Genomic DNA, 25995 nt, shown 5'->3' on the forward strand with positions numbered 1-25995 from the left:
ACAAAGGCTCAAGTAGACACTTAGAAGGGGTTTTGCAGGAGGAGCATTACCATGAGGTTTCTCTCTCCTAAAAATGTCACAGGCGTGGATTTGAGTTATACTCCATCTCATCGCCCCATGGAGAGGAGGCGTTCCTTTTATTTCCAGGGAAAGTAAGCTCGGTATTGTACTTTACAAATAACCAATATTTATTGTCTATTCCCCATGTGTTGGGCACAATGCTAGTGAGACACTGGGGAACTAGGTTGCTGTAGCGTAGAGCCCATCAGCCAGGCTATGGGGAAGGCACCTCCGATGTACTGTGTACTCTGAGGTGGGAAGATGAGTCCTTCAGTGTGAGGTGAGGGCGCTCGTGGAAAAGTCTCAACTCAGAAGGAGCCGGTTAAAAATGGCCCTGTCTCCTTGTAGGTACCATGAGATTCTGCAGGAGCCAGTTCATTATTGAGAACAGACTCCCCAGGGAGGCTATCATGTGAGGGAACCAGAGCTGGGAACTTCCTGGAGAAGGCAGGCTGTGTTGTTAGGGCATGCCAGGCATCTGAGTACTGTGCACAGTATGTGAAAGGGCCTGCACTTGGTGCTGGAAAGGTTCAGTGACCTTTCTGTGTAGGCAGTGGGCAGTGGTTCAAAGCCTTGGATTCCCAGAGGCCCAGAGACCCACCAGCACCCAAGCATCACATAAAATTGCCTCTTCTACCCCCATCCCCCTCCAGAGAGTGTGGCAATGCCTGATCTGCTGCAGACCGGTCACTCTTCCCCAGCTCTCAGAAGCTTAGCACTACCCTTGGGGGACCTAGTCTTGCTCTCAGCTGCTGAGATTTTTACAGGAGGGTTGGACTCATCCTCAAGGACTCTGAGGCAGACCAAGGGCTTAAAGACACAAATAGATTTACTAAGGCAAAGCACATGTGTCTTTTATCCACTTCTGACCCATTTTGAAGGTTGTGAGTGCATTGAAAGTGTGCCCACAACACTGAAATAACGTGACAGGGGGAAATCCTTGGGAATAAATAAGCTTTAAGGGATACATTTATTAGAGTGATAGAGAATGGAGAAGAAATTTGCTGTTTGAGGGCTCACTGTGAGAGCGCTTGATCCTAATTTTTATGTCTTTCACCCATCGCAGTTACTACTGAGGCTGCCAGGGACAGAATGGAGTCGAGTTTGAGTGGGAGCACAGGAGGGCAGATGTAATGTCGTCTTGACCTCTCTGGAGCTCTGTTGGGGCAAAACCAGTCCCAGTCGGATCCTGGGTTCCTTTGCCTGGCTCTGACTCCTGAGGCTCTAAATGCCCTGCGACAGAGATTTCAACTTTTGATAAGACACTGCAGAGAAGTGGAAATCGGCCCTTTTGTGGGACCAGGAACCTAGCTGAGGTCCCCCGAGTGAGAGCGTTGCAGGCTGCTGTGTACATTAGCATGAGGAGGCTTACAACAACAGAGACTGATTCGTTCACAGCTCTGGCTTCGAAATCCCCAAGCCAGGTGTTGGCAATGCGGTGATCCCCCTGAAGCCTCTGAGAGAGTCAGCCGGTGAACCTACTGTCAATTTGATTGGACTGAGAGAGCACAGATTAGTAAAGCACACCCACGGGGGTGGTGTCTGTGAGGGTGTATCAGGGATGAGTAGATCTTGTGGGCTCAGACCTCATGAACGCTTCAATCCATCTGATGGAATCAAACAGGAGGTAACTAGCAGGGGGCGGTGGGAGTGTGAAAGGTAGAGCGAAGTGATTGGAGGAAGCCGGGGCACTGGTCCTTGAGGTCCTGGGCCCATATGTTTTCACTGTACTCTCCTCTGGGGTTTTTGTACCAGGTCTTCCTGCTGAAAAGGAGTGAAGTGTCTAAGGCTGGGCCACATAAATCTTTCCTTCCTTCAATATTTTCAGGGTCACAGTAGTAGTCTAATGAACACAGGGATGATCCTTATTTATTCCAGCTTTTGGAGACTCAAGTGTCCTTTGTTCCAGCCCCACCTCCTGAACCTCTGCTTCTATGGTCACAGTGCTATCTTCCCTCTGGGCATGCCACTGTATGTCTCTGTGACTATCTTTAAAGACCCTTGGATACAGGGTTATGAGACTTTCATATTGATAACTATGCAAAGACTGCAGATAAGACTACTTCCAGAGATCTGGGGATTTTGACTCTGACAGCCTTTTGGAAGCACAGTTATTATATAGCACGACTGAGCTCTAGTTCTGAAGATGAATTAGCCTGAGCAAGCTGGAGAATCTGGGCAGTGATGAGGAAGGCTGACTGAAATGGAATCATCAGAAGCAACAGGAACATATGTGATCTAGACCAACCGGTGGGCAGGAATATTGTACCTCATGCTTTCCTTATGACAACCATGTCATCTGTTGTCTTTCCTGTAACACTCTCCCTGGAAGTTTGTAAGAAAGCAGGCTGATGAAGGAATAGGAGCAAGGCAGTAAGTCATGCTCCCCTAGGGACTCTGAATAAATTTCTACCTCCAGGTTCTTGTCCTGTTTGAGTTCCTGTTGCCTCATTGAAGGACTGTGATGTGGAAGTGTAAGTTGAAATATACCCTTCCCTCCCAAGTTGCTTTTGATCACAGCAGTAGTAGCCCTAACTAGGACATTTGGGAATGGAATAGTCTTGTGGATCTCATAAGTTTTAGGGGTTTACTGAGACTTGTGAGTTGTTTACATTCTGGACTCTTCAGAATGGAGGGTTTTAATTCAGAGAAAACCGCTATATGCCACATTCACCATGGCTTTGAAACCTGGCTACCTATCATATCAGTTGCTGGCTACCTACAGCAACCTATCATATCAGTCTCTGCTATGATGATTCATCAGCCCTAGCAATGAGCCCACCAATGAATCATTAGGGACTATTTTTTTCTGAGTTGTTCCAATATAGTTTCTCTTCAGGCCATTGGCCTCACTCCCAGCTATTACCACCATAGGCTGAGTCTCACATGGGCACATAGACTTTGCTTTCCTACCTTGTGATGGTTAGTGTTAATTGTCAATTGACAGAATCACATGGGAGATGTGCCTCTCAACAAGGTATCATCTTGATTCTATCAATGGATATGGGAAGACCCATCCTTAAATTGTGGGCAGGTCCATTCTGTTGGGCCAATGATCCTAGACTGAATAAAACAGAGAATGGCACTGAACAGCATGCATGGGGTCATCGCTCTCTGCTTCTGACTGTGGGTAGAATGTGATCAGATGCTCCTCCTGCCTCAATGACCCCAACAGGACTGATAGTACCTTGAACTGTGAGCCAAATAAGCCCCTTCTCGCTTAAGTTACATTTGTCAGACATGTCAGCATGCCACAATCCCAACCGCGAGTCCCCAACCTGTTGGAAGTGCACAGTCATTCTAGCAGCCCTGGAGCATCTAGTTCTGTCTCCTGTCCTAACTTAACGTGCCCTCTTCCTACCTCTGAAGCATTGTAGAAATCGGTTGCCATCAATGATGGTGTCATTAATGTCTCCACCTTTGTGCTTTAGAGTTTGTATTATACACACACACATACTTCAGAGCTTGGAATATATATATATATATATATGTATATATATACATACACACTTCAGAGTTTGGAATATATATATATATACATACACACACACTTCAGAGTTTGGAATATATATAATATATATATACACACATATATATATCTCCATCAAAGCACACATGTACATATGTGTGTATATTTTTATATATGCACATATATAAGCACACACACACAAGCATATATTCCCTAAGATTATTAATTCTGTCTCAAAACGACTGCCTAGATTTATCGTGCTAACAATGTCAGGTATCAACTCACTCTTTTCACTCCTCACTTATGACCTTGTGGGCTTCCAAGCCAGTTACCACTAGTGTCCCCTTTGTTCCCACCAAGCAGGTTAATTACACAACATGCACAGTCCCACCATTGACTGAAGCCTCACTCTATGTCTCATCCCATGTCATGCAGTCAGTGCCTTGGAAAAGATAGCGTCTCCTTAGAACCACTCCAGAGCCTGACCTTCTCCAAGGTGCAGTGTCACCGAGGTCACCTTCCCACACTCGGCCCCACAGCTAGGAACACGATGAAGTAGATAAAGACTCTCAAGTGGGCTTGGTTTGAGAGGTTCTAGGAAAGGGGAACGCGGGAGTCTGGATGCTCATACATTGATCATAAGGGGTCAGGGGTTCATGTAGAAGGGCAGTTGGGGGTGTGTGAAAGAAACCTAGAGGGCAGAGCGCCTGGAAGCACATTTAATGTGACGATGGCTGTCACTATGGCAACCACTGCATGTGTTTTCAGCTGCAGGATAACAAGTCTACTCAAGACCCTTTGAGGTAGTTTATTGCCCTTTTTCCTTTGAGACACAGGAAGATCGAGTAGCTCATTGGATGTCAGCACGTCCAGCTAGAAATCAGGCCTCTCTGTCCTCAAATTGCTCATGTCTTTACCCTGGCAAGTACAGACCATATGGGAAGCACATAGGGCTTTCCAGACAGAAAGCACCAGAAGGACTCATTAAGGTCTGAATAGGGTTGGGGGTTGCCTCAGGAGGGGTGATGAGGTGAAGTATAGCCCCAGGCCCAGAGCTCAGCCTCAAAGCTATGGAGAAAGGAGGCTGAAGCCACAGTAGTTTTATGGAAGGAAGTGCAGGTGCCTCTCAGCAGAAATACTAGCTGGGTCGGCAAAGTAGAGAGTACAGGAGACGGAGGCTGAGAGGGGCCGTGCAAGACACACAAAGAAGTGGAGAACAGAGTCTGTGGCCTGGTTGCTGTTTCCCTGGGCAGTGTGTCACCATGAGATTCACATTCTTTATCATCTGTTGGGAATCTATGAGGGTTAAAATGAGCATCTGAGACTCAGGCATTGTATGGGAGAAAATGGCTGAATGGGACTCTGGGTAATGTGGATTCTGCTGGACACTAGAAAGGAAGAGATATCTGCAGTATAGACTGGCTGACATCTACTGCAGATGCAGGCATCCCACAACTGCAGAGTCTCCAAGGACTGTCTGTGGACAGGTCTATGGACAAAGGTCGGAGTTCCGACTTTCCACTAACTTCAGGACCTCAAGATCACCCTACTTTTAGGTGCAGAAACAAAACATGAAGAATCAGAGGCCTGAAAGATAGAACATAGATGAACAGAGAGCCCCAATGGGGCATCTGCCAGGCAGGGCCTGGTTTAGTTGGCTGGTCAGAGGCACAGACTAGCACATAAACCTGCAAGATTCCTTAACCCTCTCTCTGGGCCTCTGAATTTTAATTTCTTGTATCCACAGAGTATCATGCACCTCTTCAAACCGCACCTTTCCTTGCTGCTAACCCCGAATGTGTTTCACATTTCCCCTCCCAGCTTTACAGACTCATCGATCCCTTTCCTTTCTTCCAAATGCCGGAGCCAGTGTTAGGGGCTGCCTCCTGCAAAGTGTTAAACAGCAGCAGAGGCTGGCAGCCTTCCAAAGCACTGAGGCTGCAGGCAGGCGGGAAGGCTGGCTGGTTGGCCCCACCAGGGGAGGCATTTGCAACCCTGGTCGATGGAGGCACAGAGGAAAAGGTTGGCCTTTCTGGAGAGGTTTCTCCCATGCACGGGCTGCTGGCTTCAGATCCATTTTCTCATAAACCCCAGACTCAGCCGTGAGAGGCTATAATCTGAGGGTTTAAAAATGCCAAATCCAATCTGGGGGGGATGGAGAGCACAAGATGAACTGCTCCCAGGCCTGGTGCTGGGAGGAGCACAGGACTTCCCTTATCTGTTATCTGTTAGCCCAGCAGCAGCAGCCACAGGCAAAGGCTTCAGGTTTATCATCTTGCCACCTGGAGGACACAAAAGTCAGGGCCCCTGGTGGGAAGTTGCTGCTCTGTGGGTCACTTGCCACCTCTGTCAAGGGCAGATAAGAGCCGCCCCCACTCCACTTAGAGAAATGTGGAAAGCAGATGTGATTTACATGGTGTGTGCGTTTTATAAACTGAAGCAATCTGAGCAATCAAGGTAATATAAATGCTGCCTATTTGGGGTGTAATGTCTTCTCTTGTAACTAGACTGCTCCGATGTATTTGTTTTTCTCTGAAACCAGTCTTCTTTGTGAAACACGTTTTTCATAGTTCCGTTGTTCCTTCCAGTTAAGTCTAAAATGCAGTAGCATGACTATTTTTTGAAGAGTTCGTTCAATAACCAGGTAGTGGATGCTCTTTGGAGTTCATGGGCTTGAGCTGAGGCAAGGACATTAGCATGAGGGGCCAGAGGGTCCCACTTCTGACATTGAGCCACACACAGCAGACACCCAGATTTGAGCTTGTTTTGTAGAACAGAGCCCAGAGATCTCCATTGCAACCATTTTGTAGACCAGCAGAGACCTGTGCCTGCTCTCCAGCTCTGGTCCTGTTTGATTCTCCTGCTAAGCCTTTATCAGATCAGAGGCATACTTCCAAGTCGCTTAGTAGGGAGAAATCAGAGCCCTTTCGTGTGTTTGTTTTCTGTGTGTATTTTTCACATTAAGTACACACTCAGGTTGACATTTTGAAAATGCAGGACATGGTTTTGAAAACAGAACAAAGCACAGTGTGTCATCTCATCCAAGAGAGATGAAGGTTACTGTAGGCTTTTGTTCCAGTGACTTCTGTCTTCATGTTATGTCATTAATTGTTCTTTTATTTGTATAGAATGGTGACCAAACACTTGAGGAAAAAAAAATAAACTTAAACAAAGAAGGACTCATTTTATATCATAATTTCAGAGCGTTCAGCCCATAGGTGCTTAGCTCTGCTCCCTTGAGCAGAGCATCATTGTTGGTAAGAGCATAAGATGGAGGGGCGGAACCATAGACAGAGAGGTAGAGAGGAGGAACTGGCTCACAGGCACACCTATTCTTCAGCCTGCTTCCTCCAGTTAGATCCTACATCTTAAAGTTCCCAGAACCCCACAAATAGCACCACCAGGTGGCCCCCAGTGTTCAATGCATTAATCTTTGAGAGACTTTCACCTCCCATTATAGCACTTTCTCCCTGGTCCCCAAAGCCTCCTGACCACTCCCATAGTGCCAGATGCACTTAGTCTCTTCCCATGAGTCCAAATCTTTTTTTATCTTTTAATTCTTTAATTTTTGTCCATTTTATTCATACACACATTTATATAATGGTTTTATTTATTTACTTCTTTTGACTTCTATTATTATTTTCCTTTGAACCTCTTCTTCCCAAATTCAGCCCCTATTGCTATACCATAGAAGAAAATGGCACCACCCTTGATTCCCCAACTTTCCACAGCAACTTCTCAGGAAGTCTGAGGCCCCAGGGATACCTCCTCCAGCCATCATACACTATTGAATGCTCAGTCCTGGGAGGCATATGGACACCTTGTATGATGGGACGTCAAAGAGTCCAGCTATATGCAGATATTCACAGTCATATGCAGATATCCACAGTCATGTGCAGGCATCCACTGCTGCTCTGTGTTCATGATTCATCAACTGTGTCATAATTCAGTTGGAAATCCTTCACGGCAGTCCTCCAGCTCTTAATTCTTACCCCCATCTTCCTTGATGTTTCTTGGGCTTTGAGAAGTAATATGTCCTGTTTAGGCTATGTCCTCAACAGTTACTTATTACTGGCACTTTGACCAGATGTGAATCTTTGTGTTAGCTACCACTCTCTGCAGAGACTGAGAGCAGAACTAGTCTACAAGCACACACATTTAGAAGGCAGTTTGACAACATATCCACTTAGAGAAATAACAGTAGTATATTCCTCTCCTGGCCCCATGTCTTTCCAGCATAAGCTTTATAGTGCCAAATATGCATTCTCTCCCATGGCACAGGCCTCTGGTCCAATCACAAAGTGATTGGTTACCCTGAGATAGCCATGCCACTATTGCTGCAGTGAACACATATTGCTTGGCAGGTCAGAACTGCAGTGTGCATGGTCTAAAGCTGTTTGAGACCACTCATGAGTTTTTTTTACCCCAGCAGCCTCCATAGTCCCTTCTAGTACTGTGAATGCCAGCTAACAAGGAGAGTTTCCAGTTCAGTTACAACTTGAGTCAAAGAGTTCAATCTCAATAATTCCATCGTGATTCAAAAATTTAACTCTGCAATCTTTACCAAGACTTAAGGAAATCTCTCAAATGTGGTTCCCATAAAACATAATTATTTACAAACTTCTGACATACAGTAACATAGAATAGATACCTTCATTATGACAGGAAAGAACAAGAGAATAAAAGGATGGATTGGACCACAGCAACACTGAGACCTATCAGGACAAACACTAAGTTCTATATTTCAATGTCTGCCATCTGAGGTAAGTGGTGCCATTATGTGAACTCCAACAACCCTGGGAACCCCACTCCTACATCCCTATCATTCACAGCCAACTTTTTCCTGTGTTGACTCCATTTGTTTTCTCAACAGGCATGCTACATTTCTGGTATCTCTAACTTCTTGAGCTCTCTCTGGCAAATTTACTATCAATGCCTCGTGCAACACTATCTATAGGGATTTTAATTCTGCTATGTCTTGTCTGACTTTCAAGAAACCTTCATGAAATTAAAAACCTGCAAAGCATCAAACCAGATACACTCAAACTAATAGAAGAAAAAGTTGAGAAGAATCTCAAACACATGGGCACTGGAGAAAATTTCCTGAACAAAACACCAATGGCTTATGCTCTAAGATCAAGAATCGACAAATGGGATCTCATAAAACTGCAAAGCTTCTGTAAGGCAAAGGACACTGTGGTTAGGACAAAATGGCAATCAACAGATTGGGAAAAGATCTTTACCAATTCTACAACAGATAGAGGGCTTATATCCAAAATATACAAAGAACTCAAGAAGTTAGACCACAGGGAGACAAATAACTATTAAAAAAATGAGGTTCAGAGCTAAACAAATAATTCACAGCTGAGGAATGCCAAATGGCTGAGAAATACCTAAAGAAATGTTCAACATCATTAGTCATAAGGGAAATGCAAATCAAAACAACCCTGAGATTTCACCTCACACCAGTGAGAATGGCTAAGATCAAAAACTCAGGTGACAGCAAATGCTGGCGAGGATTTGGAGAAAGAGGAACACTCCTCCATTGTTGGTGGGATTGCAAGCTGGTACAACCATTCTGGAAATCAGTCTGGAGGTTCCTCAGAAAATTGGATATTGAACTACCTGAGGACCCAGCTATACCTCTCTTGGGCATATACCCAAAAGATGCCCCAATATATAACAAAGACACGTGCTCCACTATGTTCATAGCAGCCTTATTTATAATAGCCAGAAGCTGGAAAGAACCCAGATGCCCTTCAACAGAGGAATGGATACAGAAAATGTGGTACATCTACACAATGGAATATTACTCAGCTATCAAAAACAATGACTTTATGAAATTCATCAGCAAATGGAGGGAACTGGAAAATATCATCCTGAGTGAGGTAACCTAATCAAAGAAAAGCACACATGGTATGTACTCATTGATAAGTGGATATTAGCCCAAATGCTTGAATTGCCCTAGATGCACAGAACACATGAAACTCAAGAAGGATGACCAAAATGTGAATGCTTCACTCCTTCTTTAAAAGGGGAACAAGAATACCCTTGGGAGGGAAGTATGGAGGCAAAGTTTAGAACAGAGGCAGAAGGAACACCCATTCAGAGCCTGCCCCACATGTGGCACATACATAAACAGCCACCCAATTAGACAAGATGGATGAAGCAAAGAAGTGCAGGCCGACAGGAGCCGGATGTAGATCTCTCCTGAGAGACACAGCCAGAATACAGCAAATACATAGGCGAATGCCATCATTAAAACACTAAACTGAGAATGGGACCCCCGTTGAAGGAATCAGAGAAAGGACTGAAAGAGCTTGAAGGGGCTTGACCTCATATGAACAACAATGCCAACCAACCAGAACTTCCAGCAACTGGGCCACTGCCCAGGGACTTACATGGACTGACCCTGGGCTCCAACCTCATAGGTAGCAATGAATAGCCTAGTAAGAGCACCAGTGGAAGGGGAGGCCCTGGGTCCTGCCAGGACTGAACCCCCAGTGAGTGTGATTGCTGTGGGGAGAGTGGTGGTGGGGGGAGGATGGGAAGGGGAACACCCATGGAGAAGGGGAGGGCGAGGCTAGGGGGATGTTGGCCCTGAGGCCGGAAAAGGGAATAACAATCGAGATGTAAATAAGAAATACCCAAGTTAATAAAGATGAAAAAAAAACCTGCAAAGACAGATAACATAGGCAATACAAAGTTGGCCACTACCTCAAGTGGTGGCTGTTCCCCTTCCCTTACACTATGGCGAACAGCACTGAATGCTTGGGTGTCTAAATGCCTTGTAGTGATTCCTGGAGAAACAATTTCCTGAATGATCTTCTGCAAGCAACATACTGAACTCTCTTCTCAAGGGAGTCTTCCAAAAGAGTTTCCTCTTTGATACCCTTGAACTGACATGGGGTCCAGTCAATCCCAGAGATTCCCTCGAGCATCTTTCCTATTGCCCTTTTGAAAAGCATGTCCCCTTTTCATGGAGTGGCCAAGCTTTTCAACAGCCAAACCTTCACATGTTTGTTTTCTGGCCCATCTGTAAGTTTTTCAAACCTTCATATTCTTCTATTTGTTCCCAACTACAGTGAAAATTTGGCTAAAACCAGCTAGCATCAACCATGTCACAACCAGAATCTAATTCTCAATGGAATCTTCACGCCCATCCGAAGCCTTGTGAGTCAGGTTTTCAGTGCCTGACTTCTGACTGACATTCTAGTCACCCATTAAGCTATGTTGCAATATTCTATGATTTCTCTAATCTCTATCTCCAAGATCTTTCAACTTCCTCTCACAGACAAATTCCAAGGGCCTAAGAATCACACGCTGGGTTTTAATCTCAGTAGCAGGTGCAATTTAATGATACAAATCTCTGTGCTTAATAACTTCTTTTTGTGTTATTGTCACAAAATAACTGACAGAACAATTTAAAAGGAGAAAACTTAAAAGGACAGATTAGCTCCACAAAATTTTCCTTTCACTTCCACATGCGGACCATGGCATATGCCTGCCTTCCATATCATGCACACAAAGATAAAATGATTTTTTTTTTGGTTCTTTTTTTCAGAGTTGGGGACCGAACCCAGGGCCTTGCGCTTCCTAGGCAAGCGCTCTACCACTGAGCTAAATCCTCAACCCCGATAAAATGATTATTAATAGTTAAGTTTTTACCCAAGGAAGAAATACAGTGGCTTATGATTTTAGTAGGGTCAGTACCTTGTGTTCTTGGATATAACATCATGGCGGTATGAACTTATGGAAAAGGCTGTTCATTTTGTGGTGATTAAGAAGCAGAGTAAAGGGCTGGAGAGATGGCTCAGCCGTTAAAGGCTAGGCTCACAACCAAAAATATAAGAAGCAAAGTAAAATACTGGAGGCCAGTCCTGTCCATACTGATGTACTTCCTACAATTAGACCCCCATACTAAAGCTTTTGCAATCTCCCAGGGTATCATCAGTAGTTGGGGACCACACATTCAACACGTGACTCCGTGGAGTCTGTCTCCTAGTTAACCCCATGGCAGTTACTATGTGAGATTTTATGACAGTCTCCTGCGTGACTGCTTCATAATGTCCTATAGTGCTTTAAATATCTTACTTTCCTGACCATTCACCAAGTACTATTTGTAGCATTATTCCAGCACCTGATTAATATTTCAGCTAAAAAGGCATTTTCTTTTCTTGTCTTTGCTCTTTACATTTTCAATAGAAAAGGTAAGGCCCTCAGCCATGGTCTAGTGTGTTTGGTTGTTTCTGGACCTTCATCTACAACAGAAGCTCCAGTGCATAGGTTTCCCAGTTGTTCTGTTGTCAGCCTTCCCACGAAGAACACAGCAGGATACACAGTAGCTCATAGATAACAGATACTTGTTGATGATGAATGGACTTTACTATCTTCTCTTGTATATTTTAAATGATGATGCAGTAAAATGTATGCATATGAATCTTTGAGTGTATTTTTTGCTGTTAATTGAGGGAAGATTCTGTAACAAAGTGTTGATGATCAGAAAGTGTGGGTGTTTATATGGATTTTGATAAATTTGCCAAATTTTAAACTAGAAATGGCACCAACTTGCATTCTCATGACCAAGACATGAAATAACTATTTATTTTCCTTCTTCCAAAATATTCACTTGCATTTATTTTCCTGTCTATCAATTCTGTAGGCACAAGGATATGTAACTCTTAATTTTAACTCTATCACTCTAGTGGATGAGAATTTTTTTGTATATTTATTAACCATTTATATTTTTAGTGGGCTATTCCTTTTCATTACCAGTGTTTTTCCCCCTAATTTCTTTGTGAAATTTCTCTGAGTCTTAAGGACACTGATCTGTTACACACAGCAAATACCATTTGCACTTGTCTAATTTTGCCACAGTGCTTTTGGATATATAAACATTTTTACATTTTCCTGGAATGAAACACAACCTACCTCTTTATGATGTGTGACATTTTGTGGAAGAACTTTGCTTTTATTCCCCCCCAACTCCCAGCTATTGACAACAAGGGTTCACAACTGAGGGGGTCCCCTTATTACTAAAGGAGCCTGAGTATACCCACTGCAGAGAGGAGGACCCCATTTTTTTCAAAATAGATGGATTACAGATCAGCCCTACAGCAGGGATGAGACATGGGGCCACTTGCAAGGCAGATTCGGGTGGGCATCTCATGGAGAGGGTAAAGGGGTGTTAGGGCAATGCCTTGGGGCCCAAACACCAGTGAATATAAGGGAGGGAAGACCACTCAGTGAAGCACACCTGTCCTCTCAGAATTTATCTTAATCCCACATTCCTGATGTTTTACCATCTGTCGACCGGCCTCCCTCCCTGAAATAAGTCAGGGGCTTGAATTAATTTCTTGCTACGTTTGCTCGCCTCTTCAGTTATTCCATATGTTCATTGCCTTCGCACACAGCATTCCTCTAAGCCTTGGCTCACACCACAACTCCCCATTCCACTCCCATTCCTTGGTCTACAGAGTATGCTTTATTGTCCTTATTAATCCCTCCACTGATACTACTGCAAATGCTATTATTTTTCAAGAAAATTAGAGCAATTTTTAAAGACCTCATTATTTTACGTGGGTGAAATAAAAAGAGATGTCTTCCAATGGACCATGTCCTTGCCAAATTTACATTTTAGTCAGTTGAGCCTCACTCCACAAGACTTGGATTGTTTTCAAAAGCCTGGACTTGTGACTTGACTCATTAGCAAATAGAACCTCTGCAGGGATCAGAGGGGTCCTACGGGGTCTTGAATAAGAGCTGAAATTCTAGTACCATCCCTTGCTCATAAGCTTGGAGGTGGAGTCTTCATGGATACCTAAAGAATCCCTTATGTATGGTTCAGTGAGCTCCTTGCAATCAGGGAAATGCAGATCAAATGTTTCAAATTCACTTGCCATTTGCTGTTTGCTGACATGGATGTCTCAAGGTCCTTTCCTGAATCTAGTACAGTCCAAGTTGTGGTCAGGGCAAGAGACCTGTGAGGAAAGATGATTCATGATCTGTTTATATTCGGGCTTCTTGGCATCAAGGCCTTGCTGTTGGCTCTTCTGTTTTAACACATAGAGATGAGTTTCTAACTTTGGCTCAAAGGGCTAAGCATTGTCAGGACCAATGGGAAACACACCACAGAAATAAGATAACATTCTGAAGGACTCTAGAATCAAGATGTATCATTGAATTCTTTCCTTGTTTAATAATCCAAACTTTCCAGAATTAGTTTTTAAAGCAATTATATCATGAGCAATGTTCAGTGAGGTTCTGACTTCACCACTGTCATCATGCTTTTTGGGTGAGGACTCAATATTTGCCTAGTCATGGGTAGGCTGCTCTGCAGGAGATCCTGAACACTGAATTGTTGGGAAATAGTAAGGTCATACCTTGTGGCTCAGAGATTCTGGAAGCAACCTATTCAACCAGTGTGTATATCTCCCATCACAGTGTATTCTCCTGCACTGTAAGGAAATCCTAGTGCTGGCATCATGGCAAGTATATGTTAGAAAAGGGAGGGGACATCACAAGGCGAGAAGCCAGCTCGAGAGTGGATGGAGAGGATGCAGGCTTGCTTCTTCTCTGGCAACTCTCTCATGAGAGTGAAGTCAGTATCCCAAAAGAACCACTTTTATCCGTGCCAAAAACAGTACAAGTGACTCCCATGTCCTACTTCCTAAATGTCCTCTTCCATGTCCCCACACTGGGGATAAAGACCCCAATGTATGAATCCCTGGGGCCACACTCACATAACACAAATCCTAGCATTAACCTTTTCTCTGGGCCCTATGAAGGACAGGGGTGACTTTTATTATAAACAGAGCCAACATAGGCTTTGTCCCTCTGGGTTGAAATACCCTCAAAGACTCTTTGCCATTCCACATTTCTCCTGTTTCAGGGATCTCAGGTGCAGACTGCAGAAGCATCCTCTGTGCCCTGAAGAGGGAAGCACAGAAAGGATGTAAAGGGGACAGGTAGGACCTCGGAGATCTTGCTTTGGGGCTGATCAGGCTCAGGTTATCACGGGTGATATTGCTGACCTTGCCTAGTTTTTCTGAGGTGGGTACACAGTGAAGCAGTAAGGTTGACTCCTATACTATGTAGGGGACAGTATCTGAGATGTCAGAGATATGTTCCCAGATCATGTGGTGTTCCCTTCCCTTCTTTCTCTGGAGTGGTTACAGTTCTCATTTTTGTAACAGGATGGGGTTGAGTGATTGCTGAGGCCTCTTTGGCTTCTAACCCCCAGAAGACAGTCAACATAGCCTCATTATCTATGATTCTGTCCTTGCCACCTTCTCCTATAAGAACCTGCCTCAGAGGAGGCTCTGATGATCAGTTAGTGCCAGTTACCTAAAGCCCAAGTACAAGCAATGAGGTTAGTCTTATTTTGCTGCCAGGCTTCCAACTATCAGTAGCACAAGGAAGCAGGAAGAAGACAGCTTGAGGCACAGAGTGGGACTGTGGAGGACAAGCACACTAGTGTTCCACTAAGTTCTTCATGGGTTGAGTCAGGGAGGCCGATCTTAGAGCAGCACCTAAAAGTTGCACAGTCAGGTCTCAGATTAGAATGAATCTTATAGAGTCATCTGACAGTGACCATTCAACAGTATGTGCTGCTGTGGGTCCATGTGTGTGCATGTGTTTTCTGTACACACACACACACACACACACACACACACACACACACACACACACATGTGCACACACTACAAAAACCTTGTACCATCTCTGTTCTTCCCACTGATTAGCCTACCTTCCTTGTCCTCTTCTTCCTCCACAAACAGCTCAACCTTCTCCCTCACCTTTTCTTCTACTCTCCTTTTCTGCAAACCTGCCTGAGACCTTGAACTAAGCCCCACCCAACTCGTATCCTATATCCACAGTTCACCAATGGCCATTCTTTCTCTAAGGGTATGATCTAGATCTGAGAGGAAGGTGGGCAAATAGAACCCACAGGACAATACTCAAAGGCTCCTTTCTTGACAAGGCTCTATTTCCCCCACTGACTCTATTGCAAAACTCTGGTTCTCCTCTACAGTCTAACTTCTTCCTGCATCACTGAAGGTGAGGCCACAACTTGGCTCTGAAAACCAGGCTGGCCTCAAATGAATGACAGAGACAAGGTTAGGAGGTGCTCTAGTCTTAATTCCGGCTGCTATACAAGTGGGGCCTGGGGCCTGATGCCAACCTTCTTAATAACTGAGAAAAGGGAGCAAATGGAGAGGGTGCAGGTGGGAGCCTGAGAGGAGAGGCAGACTTGAAAATGTGCTGGGCTGATTAACCTTGACACAAAGGCAAGGTCTTTGTTCTGGAATCGGGATGGGGGAATCAAATCAATCACTCTTCTCGCACTTGAGCAGAGAGAGAGATCATTTACTAGAATCATCTTTTCCTGTTTTTAGTCTAGTGATTTGCTAATGCCGTGTTTAATAATACACAGGAAAAGGGGAGGCTTTTCAAGATCGTAGCTGCTGCCTACTCTCTGAAGACTCAAGGCAACTGTCCTTAGGGGAGCTGTTTATTTATTTATATTCATTTTGTTTCACAACTGTTGGGTGTCGACTCTGCATGGTGCTAGGTGTGAGTTGGTGACCCAAAGAGAGTCTCAGGGTCTTATTCATAGTCAGATTTTTACCCGTTTAACATATATATATGTTTCCTTAAGTGTAAGTTCTTACTTGAGCATCTGGTTCTCTAAATTAATGATATTTTTCATTACTTTCTTTATAGCTAAGAGTGAGCAGGGGAAAAGGCATTGGTCCAATTGGCTTAAGCAGAAGGTTCAAGTCTAAACTCCAGACAGTGCAGTTTAATGGTGACAACGTGTAGGTTTCAGTTGGTCAGAACATGTAAGTTATAGTTATAAATTACTTGTGGGGCAGCGATAATATGTGCAGCAATATGTGTGGAAGGGAACAAAGTCTCTAGTGTATATGGAGAACAATGGTTTAGAATTACCCATCTAATTTCCAAATGTACGTTATTTTGGCTAAATTGAAGACAGTATCTTATGTCACCTTGGCATTTGCAATGTTCCCTGGGTCACACAGCAATCATACTTTCCATGTGAAAATGCTAGAGAGCAATTTTAAAAGCAAATGGCTACATGTCACAGTTTGGGTTTAAAATGTCCTCCATGTGCTTATGTGTTTAAACACTTGGATCCCAAGGATGCTTATGGCATCCCTGTGGAAGGTTGTGTCACCAATGAAGCAGCTGGTGTAGTTGACAGAACTTGGTGTGTTCCTGGGGGACAGCCTTCTAGGGTTGTAGCCTGAAACTGTGGCTTTTCTACACTACGGGCTGCATTCCTAAGCCATGGGCCTCTTCTCTCTTAAGTCATTTCTGTTATTTTCTTGGTCTCAGTGATGATAGAAAAGTAACAAAAACAGAAAATTGGTAACCAAAACAGAGTTGCTGCTGTAATAAATCTATGCGATTCTTAGACCTATGGAACTGGTCTGCTGTGGGGTTGAAACAGCGAGCCAGAGATGCTGCAGAATGCTGGGATTAATGTTTTATGGATCGTTGTGGGAATGTGGAAGGCCAGAATATAATAGAAATGAAAAACTAAAGACGGCTGTGCTAAGTGAAGTTCAGACAAAAAAAAAAAAAAAAACAAAAAAAAAAAAAACGAAGACTCTGTTGGGAAGTGAACCAGAGGCCACTCCCATTACTTCCTGGAAAGGTAATGTAGCTGTGTTCTGCTTTTGTCCTGAAATCTTGACTGAAGCTCAATTCAAAACCAATGTACTGTGTTTTTTGTGGGGAGTGGGGAGTGGGGAGTGGGGAGTGGGGAGTGGGGAGTGGGGAGTGGGGAGTGGGGTGGTGGTGGTAAAACAAATCCCAATACAACCTAAGAGTTAGATTGTGGCATGGTTACTGCTTGTTGCGTTTAGCCAGATTATATCAAAACTGCAGAGCCCAAGCAGAGCAGAAATGTGCAACAAGAAGAAAAATGTGCAGTTTGGCAAAGAAAATCATGCAGGACACTCGAATTGTAGCCAAAGTGCCTGTAAGTAGTGTCATTAAAGAGAAACCACACATTTTCACCTAGTGGCCTTCGGGTGAGACTTAACCACCCACGGGAAGTTCCATGGTACAAAATGCAAACCCATTGGATAAAAGTTTCCTTTAAAAGACAGTAATGGATAAAGTAGAGTCTCTCTGAGGTGCCTTGCTCAAATAAGGACAGCTAGGGTAATATTTTCCATGTTCAGGCTCTAAGGCACCATTCAAAAGCTTTAATCAGGGTCCACACACCCCAGCTTACATTTCAAGCTGACAACAGAATCTGGCATCATCTACATCGTGTTGCTTTTGTTGGCATGCAAGAGGTGTAGAGTAATTGAGGCGGGTACCTATGTTCCAGAGAATGACTGACCAAGTGTGAGTTAATACTGGTTATCACATTAACATACCTAAAAGAGAACCTCAGATTGGCCCGTGGGCATGCCTGTGGAATATTTTCTAAGTTGTTGACTGATGTAGGAGGGCCCAGCCCACTCTGCATGGTGTCATCCCTTCTGCTTTGAGTTCCTGCCTTGGTGAGTTCTGCCTTCAGTGATGGACTGTAACCTATAAGATGAAATAAAGTCTTTCCTATTCTGTGTCTCTTGCTCAGAGTGTTTTATTACAGGAACAGAAAGAAAATTAGAGCACAGAGAAAGGTAATGTCTAGCAAGCCATACTATCCATGAGGATCCCCTGAGCTGTAAATAAACCATGAAGGCAAAGCTACAGTCTTAGGAAAGACCCCAAGATGTTGGAGGTGTCAGACTTCGTCCAAAGAAAGCTGCTCATGCTAAACAGGTCCAGTACAAGGGAGGCACTACCTGAGCTGCTGGTGGAAAGGCTCTAAAAGTGGAACCCAGCCTGTTGGGGCCCATGGGATCCTAGCATCTGCCAGATGTGGAGCTGTAAGGCTTGATGTTTACTTGCTTAGTTTTGGTCTTGGTCCAGATTTTCCTTTTATCCTACTCTCTACCTCCCCCTGTTTGGGAAAGGGAGTATTTACTCTCTGCAACCCTAAGTTAGAAATATGTGGCTCAGTTTTTGTTTTTAATTTTACAGTGGCTCACAATTCATAGATTGCCCTGAGTTCACATGGTGAGTTAGGACTATGGAAATTTTTGAAGTTGGACTGAAGGCTTCTTGCATTATTGAGACTGTGAGGGCTGGAATGGGATGACAGTTTGAGTCTAACATGGTCTTCTCAGGGTCATATCATTACATAGTTGTTTACTAGCTGGTAGAACTGTTTGAAGAGGCTCTAGATTAGTTATAGTGGGGAGCATAGTTATAGAGGTACATCACTGGGGGAGGTCAGACCTCAAGGGATATAACCCAGCTATGCTTCTGGCCTGATCTCTCTGTTTGGTATGGCTATAGCTATAACAACGTATGGACAGTCAGGCTGCAAGTTATTATTACAACAGACTGAGACCCTCTAACTGTCTCTGCAACATGAGGCTGTATTGTTTAAACTCAACCTTCCTCCTTGAAGCTGTTTTTGTTAGATATTGTTCCCAGTGATATCAAACTGATGACTCCAGTAGATTATCAGAACTTGAACCATTGATGAATATCTTGTGGCAATGTGGTAGAGGGGAATCACATGAAAGACTTCCAGAGAAGACCTCATCTCATTAGGGTAGATGAAAGAGAGACTAAACTGAAGACTACCAAGATAAGTAGGGAGATCCTAAAGAGAGGAGACACCATGTTTAAAACCATGTAGGATACAGGTTACAGTTGTGAGGATGTCTGTTGACAGAGTGCCAGTAGTGCACCCAAGGACTTATGGATTCCTGTAGGAGTCCATATTTCACTCTCAGGTATGTTTGTCTCATGTAGCTTCTCTAGGAAGGCCTGAGAAGAGCTGTAGTGTCCTTATAACGATGCTTCTCTCAGAGCCCCATGTCTTCAGAGCAGCTTCTCCTGCCCTGTGCTCCTATTTCAGCTACCCTGCACTCTAGGAATGGAAGGGAGATGCCCTTCACCTGGAGTTTAAATTTCCATAACATTCTGTGAATATGTCTTTTGAAAAGTCCCTACACCAACTGAAGAAGGGAGAAACAAGAGGAAAAGGAGAGCCCGTGTGCTCATATCTCTATGTCAGACTGAGGAGATGAGGGAAGGGAGCACAGACTAAGGGAGGGGGCAGTGCATGTAGACAGAGGGTGGGCCCAGGAAAGGAGTGATTCTGGAAGGAGAAAACTCAGAGTAGGGAAGATGGAATGATGGAGGAGGACTCTCGAGATGTGGGGATGAGCCGAGGGAAATGGGTAATCTGAAAGGAGAGAGGACAGCTTAAGGGAGGGTAAAAGATGATTAAGGGAGGAGGATACTCTTGGAGGGTGGAAGGTGAGCTAAGGGAGGAAGGCATTCTAAGAGGCAAAAAGATGAGCTGAAGGAGAGAGCAGTTATGATAGCAGGGGATGGCCCTTTAGATAACCCTTTATCTCAGACTTTTTAGTGGTTCAACAGTAACTCACCTTGTGTCCTGACAGAAGTCTGGTAACAGGTTAGACAGGTGTCATTGGGATAGCAGCCCCCAATTCTGCTCTGTATTGACTCTTGCAAAGACTGTAGTATAATGCAAGGTGGCAAGATGCAGGGTGATGGGTGTGAGGATACAGGTTCCTATGTGGGGGGTGTTGTGAGAGTGCAGGCTGGTATTTGCAGGGGTGTGGGGATGCAAGGTGTCATGTGCAGGGTGGTGTGAGGATGCAGGGTGGTGTGACGATGCAGCTGGTGTGTGCTATGACGATGCAGGTGCCATGAGGATGCAGGGTGGTTTGATGGTACAGGGTGTTGCGATGCAGTTGGTGTGATACAGGGTGCTATGCTTGTACAGGTGGTGTGATGTAGGTTGATGATGCGGTGCCATGAGGATGCAGGGTGGCATGATGAATTTATACAAGAGTTTCAGCACATGGTAAAGTGGTGTTCTCATAAACAACCCTAGAAGCAGAACTTTATGAATATGATTTTATGGAGAAGAAAATTGAGTGTTGGAGAAGTTTCACAGCCTTTACTCTGCAACAAGGGTTCAAATTCAACTCTGCGTTTGAAGCCACCCCGCAGCCGCCTCCGCAAGCTCCGGAGGATGTGAGTAGGTGTGACAAGCTTTATGTCATGTCCTCCTTCCATGCCTTAATTAAAACTGCGTGTGTTAATTTTTCTCTAACTTTTAAACTCAAGGGTCATTCATAGCTCTTTGACAATAGAAATCCAACAGTTTTTTCCCCAAAGTAAACAATAATTAGCCAAACTAACATTTAATTTGATAAACGTAATTTGCAGAAAGCCTGCATCCCACATGAACACAGGGATTATCCACTCAACAATTTCTTGAGAAGTCCACGATGTGTGGGGGTTCATAAGAGGTGTGCGTAGTTATTCACAAGCTAGCCTGATCTACCTTTCCATCACCTGGTTCCCTGTGGAGATCCTGCTTTGTTCTCAGTTTCCTGGCTTGGAAAAACTAAAGCTTTAAAGTACAGGTTCTTCATTTTGAAGGCAGAAATGTAAATTTACCCATATTAATCAGGACAGATTAATCTACCACCCTACTCACCTGTTCCCACTTCAGGGTCTCAGAACTGTTGACATTTCTTTCTCACTGGACCAAGGACTCTACCGACACCAAGTACCAGATGCAGAACTGAAGCCCTAGGCTGTACCTGTAGGTCATGGAGGAGCACCTGCTCGAACTGTTCACTAAGGTGGGTCTTCTCTACCCAGTCACTGCTGTCTCCTGTCTCAGGGGAGGATGTAGACTAGCAGAGCTCTGATACAGGCTGTCATTTAGGATCCAGGTCTTTCCATGTTGTGGGCTCCCTGAGGGCTTCCAGAGCCTCTGCAGTCAGCCATGTTGGGAGATAAGAGGCATTCAGGACATCTGAGCCTGGAAGAAGCACAAGACCATGGGTCGCTTCTAACTGTCCCGGGCTCATGTTTTCAAGATGACTGAGAATATGAGTCCAGTTGTTTATGGAGAAAAGCTGAGCCTCATGGTATCTGGGCCATGACTTCCTCCAAAGGCTGATGGGGTAATGGAAGCCTTCTGACGTTTGCTGTTTCTTATGAGGTCTTGTAGGAACAGGGTAACTATCTATGAAATGCCCTGTCTCCCAAGGTTATATGAAATCACAGAGGCTCTTCCTTTCAGAGTCAACAAAGATGAGAGCCATCTAGAACATTCCTCACAAGGTCTGAGGGAATAGTTGAGGCCATCTGGCATGTGTCCTTGCTCATGAAGATATATGAGAATGACAGAGGCCAGGTATGAAGAGGTTTTCAAATATTACATTGTTGCTAATCTGTTTAACTGTGTCCATTTCTATGGTGTGTGTGTGTGTGTGTGTGTGTGTGTGTGTGTGTGTGTGTGTGTGGACTGAGTCACAGCTGTGATCTGGGAATACAGACCAGACCTCCTGTGGGATCCAGTAGGACAGACAAGCACACAAAGAGGTGAGGTACCACTGCAAGTGGAGTATTGTGTTGACTACAACTTGACCAGCCTCGTAGTCTTCTCTCTAAAGCCTCAGCTATCCTGAGCATGCCCTACCTTCTCCCCACTCCATGCAGGATAAACTCTAGAGTCTCTCTGTATGTACTCCCTCACATTTTCTCTTGATTCTACTTTACAAAGTCCTGGCCTGGATTGCTCTGGAAGATGAAGGATGGGGTAGTGCCTGGACAGAGCAAGAGCTGCTACAAAATAGAGGGAAATATGATGTCAGTTAAGCCTGTCAGAGACATCAGAGTGAAACAGGAAACTAGGAATACCATTGAGACAAGTCAGCCTGAGTATGTGGGACAGAGAGTGAGGGGAGAAAAGTGCCTACGGTGAGACTTGGGCTCAGTATGGCTTCCTGGGCAATCCTCTGTGGGGTCAGGTGCATAGCTATCAACTCTGAATCAGACAATTGGAAACAGCTATGATTGAGAGCAGCACAGAGCAAGAAGCCCCAGTTTTCCTGCTGACCCTGGCACTTGTGGGGCCATAGGACTAAAGTAGGAAAGCGTGGAGCAGCTCGAGTGTTGATATAGTGCCTGTAGTCAGAACTCTCTGGCTGTTTTCCTGAAAATTCCAGGAAAAGGCTGGATCTGGGCCCTCCCAGGCTCAGAAAGAGGGACAAACTTCAGGGCATAGCTAGGACCCCCATGTGAAGGTCTAGTAGCACACATCCGGGTGTGGTGAGTGGAGATCAGCTTCAGGGGTGCCATGAGATGAACACCCTGGATGCTGATGCTGTGCTGATGTGGGAGTATAGGAACCTCCCTTATGAATCCAAGTTTTCCCCACAAGAGCTAGACTTCAGCTTCTACTGCAGTCTGGTTCCATATAAATACCTAGTGGCCCTGCTGTGTTCCCCAGGATGAGGGTCAATGTCATCTGCTCATTATCTTAACACTGGCTGCAGCATCCCAGGCTGGGTCTCCTGTCTACTAGGCTTCCCCAACGTTACTGAGCTGCTGTTCCTAAGTGATTGGGCTAGAACTCTAATACTTGATATTAGATTCCAAGTCTACTGGACACATACACAATGTGAGGTGACTCATCCAAGGACAGGTAGGTGTCACACTGTCTAGATGCATTCACACAGCACTCTGTCCATTTGTCCCTTGCTTTCTTATGTAAATATTTTCCCAATACAATTTGTAAATTTGACTGAAACAGAAAGCATATTGGAAAAGTCTTAGGCTTACGTGAAACCCTTGCACAAAGGGTATCTTAGGAGGTAATGTTCCCACCATTATTACTGGCTGAGTTTAAATTGCCTGAGTTAAGATCCTGAAATGAGTATAAGTGTAGCCTAATACGTTGTAAGTTTTATTCTCTGTAGCTGTACAGAAAATATTTTAATTTAAAATTCCCCCCAGTTAGGTCTTGCTTTTAAGGTATTATCTCAGAAATTAACACATCGTCATTTCTTTCTCTTTCTTTTTGAAATAAAATTTTCAACACATCAAAATTTCCATGTATGTTGTGCTTGGTTTGGCAACACATAGAGTAACATTTTCATGTATGACTTTCAAGATTTTTCTAGTCTCTCTCTCTCTCTCTCTCTCTCTCTCTCTCTCTCTCTCTCTCCTCTCTCTCTCTCTTTGTATGCATGCACGCATGCTAAGAGTTAAAGTCATCTGGTGCTTATTGTTGTCCTGGCAGGCCTGAGGAAGATGGTGGATGCTAGAGAGAGTGGACAGCAACTGGATGGAAAGTGGAAGACTGATGTGCAACCCTGAGTCCTAATCAGCTGGCTCAGAGCCCCTGTGAGCAGACATTGTGCTATAAAGAACCCTAATGTAAGCAGACACTTTGTAGGGCTCTAATATGCTATCCTGTGTTCCCTATAAGTATACACTATACAGAAGCCTAGTATCCCACCCTGGGATCCCCAAAGAGTATTCAGTGTACATAATCCTGAAACCTGAATCAGACAAAGCTGTTTATTTATGACATCATACTGAGACTGAGGCAAAACCACTTCTGGGATCATTCCTGGACATTACAAAGATAAGTCCACAGCAGCCACAGATGCCACTTCCCTGGCTCATTTGATGACTAGAAGAGCTGCTGCTTTCCTCAGGCTTCCTGTCAGAGACTCCTATCCAGTTGAACACCCTTTCAGGGTCCCAGCGGGCCTTTGTCTTAGTTATAGTTTCTATTGCTGACCATGAACAAAAGCAACTTGGGGAGGAAAGAATCTATTTCATTCTATAGCCATATATAGTCCATCATCTAGGGAAATGAGGGTAGGAGCTCAAGACTGGCACTGATGCATAGACCATGGAAGACTGCCTGCTCACTTATAACGTGATCACCCTGCTCTTCTACACCACCGATGACCACCCATCAAAGGGTGTCACCACCTATGGTGAGCTGGACCTAATCATCAACCATCAGTCAAGAAAAAGCACCATAGGCTTGTTCGTAGGCTAATCTTGTTAGGAGCATTTTCTCAATTTAGATTCCCTCCTCCAAAATGGCTGTAGCTTGTGTCGAGTTGACAGAGAACTAGCCAGCACAGACTTAGTAGCATCTATATTCCTACTTCCCTACCAAAAACCTACCTCAGCTCCCTGTCCTGTGTCTGTCTCATATTAAATTCATTAAGTCCCAGAATTTTCTTGAGTGTGCCCTGGGTGGTCACAGGCAGAAGGGTATCCTCTACATCCTGAGTTGGGACATCACTGCAAGGCTTGGGGCAGCTAGCAAGCAGGGGCATGCACAGGGGCTGTGAGGACTGACAATTCAGCAGGGTAGATGGGGAGAATGCAGCTGCCTTTGTGGGAACTATCTGGCCCAAACAATAATTTCCACAGTAACCAGGAATGTAGATGGGTACTAAACCCCAGGCCATGAAGCATGTTTTATTCCTAGATACCCCCAAAAGAAACTGAATCCCATCCCACATGGCTTCAATGGAGCCCTCTCTTCTGCCTTCAAAGGTAGGAATTGAAAAGAGAATACTGAAGTAAATGCTTCCCTGTTTAGCCAGCCCTGGGTGAGCATGCGGTACACAAGCTGGAGCTATCACAGAGAAAGGAGCTTCCCTTGAGGAAAGGCCTCCATGAGTCCAGCTGTAAGGCATTTTCTCAATTAGTGATCAATCGGGGAGGACCCAGCCCATTGTAGGTGGTGCAATCCCTGGGCTGGTTCTATAAGAGAGCAAGCTGAGCAAGCCAAACAGAGCTAGTAAGTAACATCCCTCCATGGCTTCTGCATCAGCTCCTGCCTCCAGGTTCCTGCCCTGTGTGAATTCCCATCCTGGTGTTCTTTTATGGTGAACAGCAATGTGGAAGTGTAAGGTGAATAAACCCGCTTCCCCCAACTTGCTTCTCAGTCATGATGCTTTGTGCGGGAATACAAACCCTGACTAAGACACATGCCTAACAGCAAGCCAGGCTGGGGCTGTCAGCAGTGTCACTATGCCTCCCTTCTTGGAGTGCACAGTGAAGTCAACACCAAGAATGGTGCTGCATGGTGCAGGGAGCATGTGAGTGGGCATTTGCAAATGTCACACCTATGAAAACGAAGTCAACACCAAGAATGGTGCTGCATGGTGCAGGGAGCATGTGAGTGGGCATTTGCAAATGTCACACCTATGAAAACGTAGCACGCTGGGTTCCTTGGTACTGCTCCGTTTCCTTTGCAGGTGAGTGACATCTTTAAAACTGTTCTTATAATCCCCTTTCTTCTCGTTCTAACCACCCCCTCCCCTTTCTCAAATGACCCTGAATGTCATGGCCCACTTCAGTTCATCGTCCCGTCTCTGGAGCTGTAATGCAATCACACCTGCAAAGTCTCCTTTGCCACCGACAGACACATTCAAAGCTTACAGGGCTGAGAACCAGGGCATCATTGGGAGCTGTTATTCTGCTCCAGGGATGAATGCAGGTGGGATTCTCATGTCACCCCAAGTTTATAGAGTGAGGTGCCTGTTTGTGCAGTCTCT

At 44.7% G+C, this 25995-nt stretch overlaps 1 long non-coding RNA gene across 16 annotated transcripts in view; it reads left to right on the forward strand.

Annotated features, from left to right (window-relative positions):
• LOC102555048 (uncharacterized) overlaps positions 1 to 23851 on the forward strand; it is an 87805-nt gene extending 63954 nt beyond the window's left edge. For 14 of the 16 annotated variants that reach the window (XR_010052562.1, XR_005505839.2, XR_001838362.3 and 11 more), the window contains 3 exons: positions 21123 to 21255; positions 21702 to 21815; positions 23706 to 23851. This is a non-coding gene — a long non-coding RNA (uncharacterized LOC102555048). Of the gene's footprint in view, positions 1 to 16255; positions 16375 to 21122; positions 21256 to 21701; positions 21816 to 23705 lie in introns of all 16 variants that reach the window. The other 2 variants (XR_010052559.1, XR_005505838.2) reach the window with 2 other exon arrangements.
• Positions 23852 to 25995: the final 2144 nt, after the last annotated feature.

This window comes from Rattus norvegicus, chromosome 6 (assembly GCF_036323735.1).
Source record: "Rattus norvegicus strain BN/NHsdMcwi chromosome 6, GRCr8, whole genome shotgun sequence".
NCBI classification, from domain to species: Eukaryota; Metazoa; Chordata; class Mammalia; order Rodentia; family Muridae; genus Rattus; species Rattus norvegicus.